The 15,460-nt window shown below is 41.8% G+C and overlaps 1 long non-coding RNA gene across 1 annotated transcript; it reads right to left on the bottom strand.

The window, feature by feature from the left end:
• Positions 1 to 6,913: 6,913 nt before the first annotated feature.
• LOC310965050 lies at positions 6,914 to 10,730 on the bottom strand. The gene is made up of 3 exons (XR_014593773.1): positions 10,594 to 10,730; positions 7,332 to 7,429; positions 6,914 to 7,243 (listed from the first exon to the last, which is right to left on the bottom strand). It is a non-coding gene; the product is annotated as an uncharacterized lncRNA (long non-coding RNA).
• Between the last annotated feature and the right edge of the window lie 4,730 nt (positions 10,731 to 15,460).

Raw genomic sequence — 15,460 nt, 5'->3', positions numbered from 1 at the left:
GACCCCCATGTTAAACAGGCCGATTTTCACAGCATAATTAAATCTATTCAGGGCTTGTTTACAAAAAAACACTCTAGTCTGTATGTTTAAGTCATATCTCCATGACAACAATTAGGAGGGTGAATATTTTTGTAACAGGCTTGTTTTTATTTTATTGGAGGTTAAAGTTTATGAATAATTAGGGGTGCAGCCTCTTGAGTGACAGCTAGCCTCTGGCTATCACTTCGCCCCGGAGGCTAGTTGTCAGGATTAGCATGCTAACTCCGTCATCTCGACCTCGACTGCGGTCATTTGTGTGGAGGTATTACTATAAGTGACAAGATGGTTTACTCTTCGACCAACTGTACAAACAGATGGTTTAGGAACACACCGTTTCTGATTCTGATTCTGAATCCAAGGGGGAAATTATTTTCATTGCAAACTCCAGCTATACAAACAACATATTTAACAACAACAATATTATACAGAGAACATAAATATAAAAAACAGAAATATAAAACTATATATATATATATATATATAAATATAATATCAACTTTACAATAGTAATATATACAAAAGTACTATAATGTTTTGCAAAGTACCGTAAAATATGCAAAAGAACATTTGTTTATGATTGAGTCCGTATTACAGAGAGGGTCGACAGGCTCTCCAAGGGATGCGTTGTATAGTTAAATGACCACAGGCAGGAAAGATTTCCTGTGGTGCATCTGGGTGCGAGGAGTCTTCTGCTGAAGGTGCTCCTCTACTGGGCCAGTGTGTCATAGAGAGGGTGGGAGACATTGACCAGGATAGACCGGAGCCTGGACAGCATCCTCCTCACTGCCATGGTTGTCAGGGTGTCCAACTCCTCTCCACAACATCACCGGTCCTCCTGATCAGTTTGCTCGGTCTGTTGGTGTCCGGACCTTCAGCCCACTGCTCCAGCATGTGACAGCGAAGAAGATCGCTCTGGCCACAACAGGCTCATAAAACATCCTCAGCATCGTCCGGCAGATGTTAAAGGACCTCAGCCTCCTCAGGAAGAAGAGTCGACGTTTCTAGTCGAGTTCAACTTATTATTAAAGTACACCGCCAGGTACTTATACTCCTCTACAGTGTCCACAGTGACCCCCTGGATGTCAGGGGTCACAGGTGTTTTTACCCTCCTCAGATCCATTACAAGCTCCTTTGTTTTAATCGTTGAGCTGCAAATGATTCAGCTCACTCCAAGTGACAAAGTTGCCCACAACAGTCCTGTATTCACTTTCATCCCCCTTTCCGATGCAGCCAACTATTGCTGAGTCATCAGAAAACTTCTGAAGGTGGCAAGATTCAGTGCAATAGTTGAAGTCTGAGGTTAAGAGGGTGAAGAGAAATGGAGAGAGGACAGTCCCCTGTGGGGACCCAGTGTTGCTGACCACCCTGTCAGACACACAGTTCTGTAGGTGTACATACCTGGGTCTTCCCATTAGGTAATCCATAATCGAGGACACGATGGGGGCCTCCACCTGCATCGCATACATTTTCTCACCCAGTAGAGCCGGATGGATGGTGTTGAATGCACTGGAGAAGTCAAAGAACATGACACTCACAGTGCTCGCAGGCTTGTCCAGATGACTGTAGACTCTGTTCAGCAGGTAGGTGATGCAGTCTCTGTGGAAGCCATCCATGAAAACGTTCTGATCCAGGATGTCCCTGTGCAGCTATGTCTCCGTGAAACACATCAGACTGCACTCACGGAACTCCTGGTGGCTCCATGTTAGTGCCGTTAGTTCATCCATTTTGTTGTAGAGTGACCATACATTTCCCATCACAACAGAGGGGAGAGACAGCTTAAATCTTTTCCTCTCCATAAGCCTGTCCCATCTCGACAATCTTCAACACACAGAAATGCAGCAACAAAGGAGAAGAAGAGAGGGAGAGCCGCTGTTGTGTCAAACACACCGGAGACTTACTCGCCAAATCTGGTGACTTCCCAAATCCTCCTCCATCCTAGTGAGAGATCTGTCGACTGTTTCTGGTGTTATTGGATACTTTTGTGGTGTGATGCACAAATCACTCTTTAGTTAGAGTACTCAACGAGCAGCGGGTGCTGATTTGAGCCCTTCCCTATCCCAAAGCACTCACAGACAGGCACTGTCTTGCTACTTTTCGCGACCTTCTTGGCAACTTTATTTATAAAAAGCTACAAGCGACCAATTTAGCGACTTATTCAGACCATCAGTGAAAAGGAGAAATATATAGTCTGCCAAATTAATTCACATGCAGCCGCTCAGAGTACAGTTCAGTCCACAGGTCTGTGTCTCTCTCCTCTCGCAGCAACACTGTTCTTGTTATGTGACACCGCGGGGTTAGAGGTCGGAGGTAGGGCGATAACGAAATCGTCGTCCAGACGGGACCTGGTTACACAAAATACCGTTTTCAGGCTCTGATAATGCCGCCTGCGTGTGGATGGTCGACCAAAACGATACTAAAGTAGTGCCCTGGACGGGCCCTGAGTCACTGCACCATCTATGTTTATGTCACACGCGACTCTGTTAGCTCCAAAATCCTTTTATGCACATCACAAGGAAATTATATCTGACTATTTAAGCCCGTTATTAAACAGTTTTCCACATCCATTACGCAAAGAACACTCACACAAATTAACACTTTCTGTCTCCATCTTCAACCTTTTTATGCAAACCACAAGGAAATAATCTCTGACAATTTGAATGTTATTGAACAGTTCTCCACATCTATTATGCAAAGAAGACACAGTCAAAATAACACTCTCTCCTCCATCGCTACCACCTTGCACAAATACTTGTGTGACGTTAAACTGCATGAATAGCAGGAGTTGGAAATTGCGCAGAGGCACCATGCAATTACTTTGAGCTACAGGCAGGGCGCCATGGTTACAGGTGAACGAATGTCGAGGTGCGCCTTGCATCACGGAAGGCGGAGAAAGTGCACTTGGGTGAGGCCACGGAGATGGGTAGGCACAGACATAACTTGATCAGTTTTTCTGTCTCTAAAAACATGGCTCTTGTTTGTGGCTGGAGCTTTGTCAAACACAATGCTACATCTTGGACTGTGACACACTTAAGCCCTCTGTCTTTTGTGAGATCGGTAAGCTTTTTGGCGATGTTTGGCCCAAGCATTTTGAGCTGGAGTTCCAAGTACCAAGCCGGTGCCACAGAATGTGAAAATGTTTCATTAGCCCAATGGAAATCTGAAACTGGATGTTGGCTGAAAAGGCTCGTCCAATCAAATCACGCTAGCCTGGGTTGCGGGTGCTGGGGCTGGGCCTGTCGTTGCAACTGCAGCAGAGGCGAGCGGACAGTCTCCTCACCGGCTGCTCTCCATTGTCGTGGTTGCAGTGTTAGAAATGCTTTTCCATGCCATATTTCTTACTTGTTCTGTCATTAGTCTATATTAATTTGCTAATCTGCTTCTGCCATGGATGTATGCTGCATGGAACAAGCGGGAAACCTCTTTACTCGGTGACCACTAGCCTGGCTGACTATGACAATGTAACTTCCATGAACCTGTGTTGATTAGGCCTCACACTTATTACATTAAATGACAAAATACACCTAATAGCCTACGTGTGTCAAAATCATTTCCCAGAATATTCATACAGAATTTATACATTGTGCAAAATATTTTTAATACTGTTAGCAGGTAGGCTTATTCCTAATAATTCCAAAGGGATGAACAGATGTTCAGACATTCGTTTCGTCAGCAATCAATCTGTGACGTTGTTTATTGGAACTGTGCACAACATGCCGCTCTCTTTGAGAGTCTGGTACAGAGAGAGAGAGAGAGAGAGAGAGAGAGAGAGAGAGAGAGAGAGAGAGAGAGAGAGAGAGAGAGAGAGAGAGAGAGAGAGAGAGACAGAGAGAGAGAGAGACAGAGAGAGAGAGAGAGAGAGAGAGAGAGAGGAGGGTAACATTCCCCTTAAAAGGTAGTAGTGTCATCAGTCGCACGTGACCCAATGCCACCAATGCAACAGCGCCTCCTCTTGAACAAATACAGGGACATGCATTCATACACTTTTCCACTCTCAACACTTCCACTTATGAATGACGTGTATACTGTACAACTTTTACATAACTAAATACACAAAACAAAAACATGGCATAATTAAATGTCAACATTTTACACACCAAACATGGCTGCTGCAAATTTCCCCAGCTTAAGTCTGGAGGCAGGCTTTGTCATAACATCTGCAATCATGTCATCTGTGGGACAGTAAGCAAGAGATCTGATAAAGGGATATGTCCACATGCTTATATCTTCGTCTAAACACTGGTTTCTAACTGTCCCCTGGTTGTCCTCATAAACAAGGAAGCAAGTATAAGAAGACTGCCTTCCAGGAGTTGCTCCAAATAGATACATTCCTGTATTGTTAGAGCTAGAGCCATGTACTAAGCATTGCATGTGGATAGTGCTATTGTGGGTTGCTTCTTGGTTTTCCAAGAAACTAAGGAGCATTTCAAACTCACACAATACCCAGTGGTACTGCGTCTGCCACTAGTGTCTGCAGCCGAGTCTGCGTCACTGTATGCCTTTAGGCCTAGACTCTTGCTGATCTTTTTGAAACAGATCAGCACAACATGTTTCACCGTAACCCAGTGGTCATCTGTAGGTTCAGCCAAATGCTGTGATAACTTGCTCACCACAAAACATAGGTCGTGTACAGGTTATCAAGTAAATGAGACTGCTGACAGCCCCCCTGTACTTCTTCACATCAGACATTTTAGGCGCCTTTTCAGAGTAGTCAAACACATGGTGTCTCTCTAAACCTACACTGCTGCATGTCGAAGCGTTCCAGTATCTTTTCAACGTACATCTTTTGTGACACTTTTACACAGCTGTCTGGCTGGCTGAAGTCCATGACCAGAAATCAATTCAACCTACCTAGGTCCTTCTTCTAAAATCTGATAGAAAACATGTTTTTCACTTTCTCTAGACTCACATTGTTGCTGGCTGCGATGATAAGATCATCCACCCAGATAACTACTGTTACCTTCCCTGTCTCTTTAGACGTGTAGACGCAGTGGTGTGTCGGGTTCTGAGTGTAGTGGTCATCTACTAGACATGTGTGAAGCATCTCATTCCAATTACGCCCCGACTGCTTTACTCCCGATCTACTATGGGGTCCAGCCCTCGCTCCTGTGTCTGAGTCTCGTTTTTCACAGGTCTGTGCTTCTGCACTTTTCCTTTTCCGGGGTAGTAAGCTAGATACCTACTGGTAGGCATAGCACACTGACCTGAACTTATGCACCCTGGCTAGATTGCCCCTTTTACCTGTCAATGCTGTATATGGGGTAGTGCCTGTGTGCTTAAAAGCACCGGTTCCTGGTATAGTCTCCTTCCTGGATGGCATAGTGCCAAAGACTCTTAGGTAGGTCACTGTCAATAAGCTTTCATCCGGCCATCTCGAAAATAATGTGCCCTTCCCTTTCAGATTGGCAGGAAGTCTTGTGTCTGATTTTGTTCTTTCTCAGTAGTATCTCAAACTCTCTGTTGCTGTTGTGAACTCGGCCCTGTTTATCTGATCTAAAACATTTTACAGTGCCATAAGGCACTACATCTGCCAGATACTTCTCAGTGGCCCAAACTACCGTAATTTCCGGACTATAAAGCGCACCTGACTATAAGCCTCACCAGCTAAATTTAGGGTAAAATACAGATTGCTCCATATAAAAGCCGCACCCGACTATAAACCGCAGGCGTTTTGATGTGTAATTACCGTAGTATATAGGGGTTCCTGCTACCACGGAGGGGATTGTCGGGACAGAGATGACTGTTTGGGAACGCAAAGCGTCCCATTTATTAACAATAAATCTTTCAATCATTCAATCAAACTTTCACATCTTTGACATGGCGAACAGCATTTGTGCAGAGTACAAATAATACAACGGTGCAAAGTAATACAAAGTGCTCGCCTGTAACACGGCAGTAAAAGTGCAGTCCCGCGGCCGTTTACGTTATCAAAATAACCAGCCATTCATTGATGTCAAGGGTACGTGCAGCAGCTCTATTTCCTTCTTTGACAGCCAGATCGATTGCCTTTAACTTAAAAGCAGCATCATATGCACTTCTCCGTTTGTTTTCCATGTTGAGGGTGTTTGCATGAACACTTCCTTCGCGCAAACTGTCGCTGAAGCTCTCTTACTCTTTGTTTTGCTCTCGTTACCTGGCGCCAGATGTCTGCCTCGGTCTCGCGCATCCTCGGTAGTGTGCGCCCCTGGTTACCGTAAGCCGTAGAAAAGCTGCACCGTTGTATAAGCCTCAGGGACCAGAACGAGGGAAAAAAGTAGCGGCTTATAGTCCGGAAATTACGGTAGATCACGTTTTTGCTTTCAGAAGTAAACAAACACTGCCCCCATACACACATCTGTGAAAGACTGCATGTATAGTCTATGGACACATTGTTTACTGGACCAGCTAGATCAGTGTTCACCAGCTGTGGTGTCTTTACCTTATCCGTCGGATCTCTGTTTCTTGCTTGGGTGAACTTTTTCTCTATGCACACTGCACATTCTTTATCAGGTCTACGTTTCGCACATTTAATGTGCATGTCTTCTGTTACATCCTGCAGCTTCAAGATATCCTCGTAATTGCAGTGACCCATTACCTCATGTCTCGCCATGCCTATGTGTTTGTAGATCAGTTTTGTTCCTTTTCAGCCTAGCTTTAGCTTCCCAGTACTTCTGATGCTAAACTAGCTCTTTTGTATTCTACTACTGTATGCTAGTGCCATCTTGCTAACTATCGATGCACGCGTCCGTCAAACTTTCGAATCATTCTCGGTTCCTGGGCCCATAACCTTATAGCGGATAGGCTTATTCCTTCTGCCTACCTTACACAGCAAACTAATAATTCCAAAGAGATGAACAGATGTTCAGACATTTGTTTCTTCAGCCATCAATCTGTGACGTTGTTTATTGGAACTGTGCACAACATGTTGCTCTCTGTGAGAGTCAGGTACAGAGAGAAGAGGGAAACATTCCCCTTACAAGGTAGTGGTGTCATCAGTCACACGTGACCCCATGCCATATTTGGCGCAACAGCGCCCCCTCTTGAACAAATACAGGTACATACATTCATACACTTATCCACTCTCAACAAATACATTTTTTGAACAATATTGTTTTTCAATCAAGATTCCAGCACGGCAGCAGACAGTTTCAGCGAGGACCCTGGAGTCCATGATATTTTAATCCTGCTGACTGTGGTCCGGTGAATCGAAAAATGATTGGCTAGATCCCTGAGAGACAGGCCCACAGAAAGATACATCAGAAATAGCAGCAATTCATCGACGAGTAGCAGTTTTGTAGCTTGGTGTGGTGTGATACCTGAGGCAGCATTGGCAGAGGAGATTCTGACAAATGTTGCCTTTGCAGCTGGCTCCACTTGTTTCCAAAAGGCCAGGAAAGATTTGTACGATGCATATCTGAAATAAAATGAAATAAAAACAAGACATTAACCCATTTGGGTTTTAAAAAACAATGACAATAAACTGAAATTAACATTTAGATATCTGTGGCGATTTCATTGTTAGGGTTCCTAATACGCAAATACCCATGCAAACACACACACACACACACACACACACACACACACACACACACACACACACACACACACACAAACTACATCCAAACATGTCAAATAATTGTTAAAATTAATTCCCATTCCTGGAGTGAATTAACACATCAGCTGAGTTCAGCAGCTTCTTGGATTTTTGTAACGCTTCTTTTTGTTTCTTTTGCCATGACCAGTATACATTTTGTCTCAAAAGTTTGTGTAGGGGAGCCAACAGGGTTACTAGGTTGGGGGGGAATTTGTTGCAATAATATAACAAACCCAAGTATGCTTTGAGTTCTGTGATGTTAGGGGAGTAGGAACATCCATGATGGTTTTAACTTTCTTTTCCACTGGGTGGAGCCCCTGTTCATCCACTCTGTGCCCCAAATATTCCACTTCTTTTTGCATGAAGGCGCACTTGCTTCTTTTCAGACGCAGCCCAGCCTCCTCCAACCTATTCAACACCTTGGCTAAGTTCTTCAGGTGGTCTGCCTCATTTTCCCCGCTCACCAGGATATCATCTAGGTATCCCTTTCAAAAGGCCTTCCATTGTCCTCTGGAATATGGCTGGCGCTGACGCCACTCCAAAAGGCAGTCTGTTGTACGTAAATAGCCCTCGATGCCTGTTTACTCTCGCATATTCCTCATCCAGGAGTATTTGTTAGTAAGCATAACAGCTGGGGCTGTGGCAGTGTGCTTTCCTTGGGCAAGACTCTTCACCCACCTTGCCTCGTGTGAATGTGTATGACTGCTGTATGTTTGAGGAGGTGGTCAGAGGAGCCGCAGGTGCTGATTAGCAGCCACGCTTCACCACCATATACAGTATGTCTGTGTGAATGAATGGAACCTGGACTCTTAGAAGTGCCTTCAGTACTGAGAAAAGTGCTATATAAATAAAATCCATTATTATTATGTCTAGTTTAGAGAACTGCTTTCCTCCAGACAGTGCTGTGAACCGGTCCTCCACTCTGGGTATTGGATACTGTTGCGGGGAAGCCACTGTATTTACTGTAAGTTTGTAATCCCCGCGCAGTCTTACTGTCCTTATAGGCTTCAGAATGGCACCCCGGGCACCACCCATTTGGCGTATTTCACTGACGAGATGATGTTTTCCTTCAACAGTTGGTCTATTTCCTCATCTAATTTTGCTCGCTTGGCAAATGGGACAGACCATGGGCGGAAGAAACGTGGGACGACATCCTGTTTTATACAAATAGTAGCTTTGGTGCCATTTAGGGTGCCCAACTCTTCTTTGAACACCTTCTCATGCTTATTTAACACTTTAAACACGAGTGTTTATTCTGTTGTTGTAATCTGGTGCACTTTTTCAGTTTTGCATCTTTTTTCTATTTCTCTTCAGTCCAAATTATATGTCCTTTAACCAGCCTCGTCCTAGCAAGCTGGGCCCATCCCCTTTGACCACGATCAGGGCGAGTTTCTTTGTTAGTTGATGGTATCGGACTCTGACATGTGTGGCATCTATCACCTTTACAGAAACCCCTCTGTAAGTTTCCAGTTTAATTTTGATGGGCTTCAAACTAGGGAGTTTAGTGTGTCTCCACGTCTCTTTAAATATCTCTTCACTCATGACTGTTAGGCCACATCCAGTGTCAACTTCAAAGGTTACATCTTCCTCCTTGAGTTTCATATCAGCATTTTAGGGGACTAGTTTTTGCGGGAACGCTGTGCTCCGACGTCCTAATTTGTACAGTTGGCTTCGCTGCTCTGGTCTACTCTTGATGCAGTTCAATGTGTAGGAGTCTTGCTCAGAGCTATCACTTTTACTTTCATCTTCTGTTTCGTGTATTTTGTGAGAATGGTAGCGTGAACTCTTTTCATTTGCAAGTTACGTTTTTCTCGGGTTCAGTTGAGCTTTGCTTCTACAAGCTCTTGCTATATGTCCAACTCTGTCACAAGCTTGACATTTCTCTTGTGCATCAAGCTGTAGGTTTGCGCTCCTATGACACTGATCAGTATAGCCTTTTGCCAATCTGCATTGTCAATTTCATTGGCCGCGAAAAATTGCTCAAGTATTTCAGTACACTCGTCCCTGGTCTGATTCTTGGTCCAATTGTAGCCATAACTCTCTTCTTAGCCAATGGCTAACTGCAGTCCTTGAAAGATGGGCATGTAACAAACTCCCAGCGATGTGTTATACAGTAAAAGTAGACCGCAGCTGCAGAGACTCTATCTGCGGTTAACATTGTCCGCCGTCAGCACATTGAGCCTAGGTGCCAGAGAGGCAAACAGACATGGGACTGCGCCCTTCTTTAAACATCTCGGCCCAGTCGTTGAGTCCACAAAATCCCCTGGAAAAAAAATGAACACTGCAAACCTAAGTACCGGCAGTCAGGGAGAAGTTCTCCCGGCAAACCTTTACTGTCCACACAGCCTTCACCTCTTCATTCACAGGGAAACGATGGAAACTCAGGATGGAATTACACCATGATGAAGTGGTACACAGCAGTGCAGAGAAGTCTTCTTTACTTGGCGCTGAAGTTTTGAACACTTACCGGCTTTAATAACAGCGGGACTTATGTTTTGGTTTTTACACTATGTTGCATTAGATGGTCTGTCAGTAGCAGGTAAGCTAGCGTTATTACCGTAATTGCTTCAGCTCCCCACAGACAACCTGGAAATTCTATTTCTGTTGTCGTGCAACAAATGAGCTTTACAACACAAAAATTACGTGATCGAGAGAAAAGCCAAAAAAGCAATCCACGAATGCAGAATCCAAACGCAAATTCAAGCACATTTATTTTTAAATCCCAAAAATATTTTTACAAATACACGTTCATTTATACAAATTAGTCTATTTATTTGTATGTCACATTTTATATTTGTGTTTTGTTTATTTATAAATGTATGCATATTAATATATATAATTTCGATATGTATTAATCTTTTTGAGACAATTCTACCTCCATAGCCATGTGACTGAGTTCACATCTCTCTCTCTCGCACACACACACACACACACACACACACACACACACTTGCACACTTGTTCTGAAAGAGCTTTTCTCCTACCTTTCTTTCTCCTTTCATTCTCAGCCGAGGTTGGGTGAATCCCTGCTCAAGCAGAAGAAATCATGCAGCAGCATTCTATATTTAGACCCCTGTTTGATCATACGAGCCTCTTCGCTAGACTCTGCAACGCTCAGCTCGGCTCAGTAAACAGACTTGGGTGCATGCGTTATTTCAGACTTTGTTCTCAATCTCATAGTGGTCAAGAGAGGACGGGTTTCCAAATCCCCTGTGATTCTTCACACGTGATAGTTTTGGTGGTACAGGAGTGTGAGTTTATGCAGCAAAACAAACACATCTCTGTGAAAAATGTCACAGTATTATCCATGTGAAATTTTTATTAATGATCTCCCTTTGTTGATTGAAACTCAAAGTGATCATAACTTTCCCCATGTGATGCTATGAGAAAATCTTCAAACAAACTATTGTATAAAATATCTTATTTTTCGAATGTGGAAAAGGCTCTTTGTTGCACCTTGTGATCGTTGAGCGAAACAGAACTGAAAAGTCAAGTGTTCAAAATGTCCACTAAGTAATGGTCTACAAATGAATATGCTTGGTAAGCTTTTTTTTTTTAAGTTTTCAAAGTAAAGGTTCACTGATCACCAGACCAACCAGAGATAACCTGGCTAATACAAACTAGCAGACATAATGGGGAATCGCTTTTCTTATCTAACCATATTTTTGCCTAGTTAGTTTTGATTTTTACTGTTTTTTCAACAAGTCCTAGTTAGTTTAACTGAACATCAAATAAACAGTCCATAGGGGGAGCAAAAGAGGCTGAAATGCAGTCTTGGAACCCATCGGCTATCATCTGATGATGATCAAGCTTTTCATTTAAAAAAATGTATTGTACTGCGTTGAGAACCAATCTGGTCGTAACTCCATTCTTGAAAGAACCTACCAGATGCACCAGGCCAGCACTGAGAGCTTCTACCCTCACACACTATCAGTTCTCCCAAGACCAACACTTATTCAGCTACAGAATACATTTTACATTTAATCTAACCAGTTTTCCATAAAGGGAAAAAAAACACTGTGCATACACATCCATTATTGTTTATGTTTATTAAATATTTCGCTATGTTGCTTCTCTGATATTGCATTGCACTTTCGTATCACAGAAAAGTTTCGTATCACATTTTCATTTGATGCCATGATTGGTCTGTTGCAATTATCTTAGGGTAGAAAGCTTTAAAGGCCTATTAAGTATGATCAAGAAGAGGTTCTCATTTAAAACCACATAGCTACAACATGTACAGTATAATGATGGTTCTGCAGAATGATCAGCATCTTCAGAGATGCTGTACTTTAACGCCCACCTATAATGAAGTCTATAGGGGAGCAGCAGCACTGCTCTGTTACTTAAAGTAATCAAGCATGCAGCGGGGCTCTCTGTGGCTTTGTTTCTGTATCTGTCATCCTCTTGATGTCATTGTTTCTTTCTCTTTCACTCCGTTATTTTTTCCTTGTTAATAGTTCAATCAAATACTATGTCATAGTTCTACACCATTAACTGTAAAGGGACATATTCTCTTTACTCCACTACATTTATTGAATGGCCAGATTGCTTAAGTCAGTTTAATAAATACACCTGTATAATCTCATACAGCTCAATACATCAACCTGGCCATAGCATATATCTTTATGAAGTTCATAATGTTCAGTTTTTATTGACATTGTCGTGAATATCATTATGTTTTTAGTGTTTATTACTAAGGTCATAGAGGTGTTTCGAATTTTCTGTCCTTTTCATTTAATTTAATACGGTTTCTGAATACCGGCTGTGTGCATTTCTGTCTGGATTTAGCATTTTTGAAATACTCACAGAATGTATATAGCACCTCGACCTGCTTTACAATGAAGAAAAATAGACATGGACATCTCACTTCTATTAATTATGACTGCTAGACTTTAACATTGTAGCATTAGAAAACTGTTATCTCTCACCAATTATGATTCCTATCTTTCTGCTCTACTTGTATTCAAATAATCACCATTTCCACTCCTTTTTCTTATTTTTTTACTCTAACTTATTTTTTTTGCTCTTTTCCCACTTCACATCTGTCTTTCAGTTTTACCCCTGAACTCCCTGTGTTGCTCTCAGGCCCCCTTACGCTCCCCACCCACTTTAATATCCTTTTCATCTGCGAGAGGAAATCTTGACTTTGAGCAGCACAGAGTCAATTCCTCAGGGACTCACATCACCTCAGCACATGAAAGAGGCTGCTTATTATGTCTCTGAATTTTGAAGGCATTATAGGGAGGCACATCCAAACAGAATCGAGGATCCATTAGGTGTTGCATACAACAGTGCGAATAAACAGGGGGGGAAACACCATGATATTGAAGACTTTGAGGAGTCACAGTGGTTATGTTCTTTGGCTGTAAATTAAGAGTCGAAATTTGACAAGCCCATACAACAGGGGTTGGTATTTTTGAGATTGTTTACTGTAAATTCTTCTTACTGCTCATACCACAAGTGAGAGCTAATGAGGAGGGTAAATCTTAATGCTTACAATAATGAGTACTGTCTTTTTTTATTTGATTCATCTGTAGCTCTGTAAGACCTACCTTTTACAGTTTTTCCTCACTTGCTTGTACACATTGGTCCACTCAGATGTGAGGTCTTCAAAAACTGAAAGTTTCTGGACAAAATGATACATTTTGTTTGCAAAATGATGTAAAACACATGTAACAAAAGCAAATATTTCCATCTAACAACACAACTTGTGGTCAAATTAATATATACTTTCAATCAATTATTACACACTGGACAACGAAATACAAAATGCAGCTATCTAGTTGATTTAGCCTGTGTTTGTTCATATTATATTATCACTCGAGAGTGCTATTTAAAACTATTGACTGTTATTAACCCATGCTCTACTGTCCTGCGTGATGCCTCCACAACAACCTGTGAAGAGTTTGTCTCTTTTTCTTTATAGATGAAGTGGCATCAGTCAGGCAGAATATCAGTAATAGGCTTATGTCCGCTTATGATGTGTGTGCTCTTCCTGCACAATCTGCTGTTTTCGAGCAATTTGAGTCTATTTCTCTGTCGTCTCTCACTAAGGTGGTTAGTGGCTTAAAACAAACTAACTGTCCCTTAAACATTATTTCAGCCTAGTTTCTGAAGCAGGTTTTTAGTTCTGTTGAATCAAGTTTGCATTCAAAAAAACACATATTGACCCCTCTGTGCTGTAGGCCTGTCTCCCACTTGCCTTTCTTCTAAGGTATAAAAAGTTGTTTTTATTCAATTACGAACTCTTTTAGAGATTAATTCTGTTCTTGATACATTTCAGTATGGTTAAGGTGCATAAAGACATTGCCTTGTTGGTGGATGCTGGGAACCCTGCTCTGCTGGTATTGCTGGACCTCACAGCGGCTTTTGATATAGTTGACCACACACTTTTTGAGATTGGCATTCAACTCTGACTAGTGTAGTTCTGTGTACTTATTTTTGCCTGTTTGTATAATTTATGCTCTTAAGAAGGCCTTTAACACCCTGCAGCACTATAGCACCTTTTTTGTGTGTTTATGTGTTGTTTTTATGTCTTATTTTATTGCCTTGATGTAAGGCACTTTGGGTACCATCTGGCTATTGTAAAGGGCTATACAAATAAAATTTGATTGATTGATTTATTGATGTTGATATTTATAGTATGTGCCAAAAAGGCAAGAAAGCAGATCACAGAGTTATTTTTTTCCAAAGGGAATGTAATGATTTATTACTTTTTAAACTGTTAATTTTGTGTGCAGGTCTTACTCTGCCCAAGAACTCCTGATTCCATATAAGACCTACAATAAGTGTCTAGATTAGACACATTCAGACATTCATTATGGTTTAGCTTTTGTGCTGCATTCTCTCTTCACCAAATAACCAAAAAGGATTTTTATTTTATTTTTTTGTACTGCATCAGAGATTTCAATGTCATTCTTTTGTCTGGACCACCACAGCCATAAACTCGGAGTCTTGTTTCCATCCTTTTAAAAATTAGAAATACTGAATACGGAAAAAAAGAATACAGATATAAGGCAAGGCAAGGCATCTATATTTCAATAGCGCATTTACCAAGAAAACTCAATGTGCTTTACATAAAGAGCACTACATACATTAAAACAGCATAAAACAAAACAAAAAACAGTTAAAAGCAAGAAGAATAAAAAAGTAAAAAGAAAAGAAAATAGATAATGTTTAAAGTCATTAAAAAGAGCTCAGCTATAAGCACATGAAAAGAGACATGTTTTTAACCTGGATTTAAAAGTGCTCACAGTTGGGGCTGATTTCAGATCTGCTGGTAGTTTGTTCCAGTTGTGTGCAGCATCACAGCTCAATGCTGCTTCACCATAGTCTGAACTCTGTGCTCCACTATCTGACCTGAGTCTGTAGATCTCAGCTCTACTGGGTTTATACTCTACTAACATGTCATTCATGTATTCTGGACCAAATCCATTCAGAGATTTGTAAACCAGTAGCAGAACTTCAAATCTATTTTGTAGCTGACAGGGAACCAATGTACGGTCTTAAGAACTGGGCTGATGTGATCTGATCTCTCTGTTCTGGTTAAAACTTGAGCTGCAGCTGTTTGATACTTTTTGGGGGAGTCCTGTCAGAAGACCGTTACAGTAGTCAAGTTTACTGGAGATGAAAGCAGGAATCAGCTTCTCCTGATCAGTTTGTGACATAAAACCCTTAATTCTGGATATGTTCTTAAGTTGATAAAAGGCAGATTAGGTGACTGATTTGATATGGCCGTTGAAGGTCAGATCTGAGTCTATCAGCACGCCAAGGTTTCGGACTTGGTCTGTAGTTTCTAAGGACAGTGACTCAAGATGTTTACTGACAGCAACCGTCTTCTCTTTATTG

Source organism: Echiichthys vipera (assembly GCF_963691815.1).
Source record: "Echiichthys vipera genome assembly, chromosome: X".
Taxonomy (NCBI): Eukaryota; Metazoa; Chordata; class Actinopteri; order Perciformes; family Trachinidae; genus Echiichthys; species Echiichthys vipera.
Note: the sequence above shows the minus strand (reverse complement) of the source record. Positions and strands in the feature narration are given on the sequence as shown.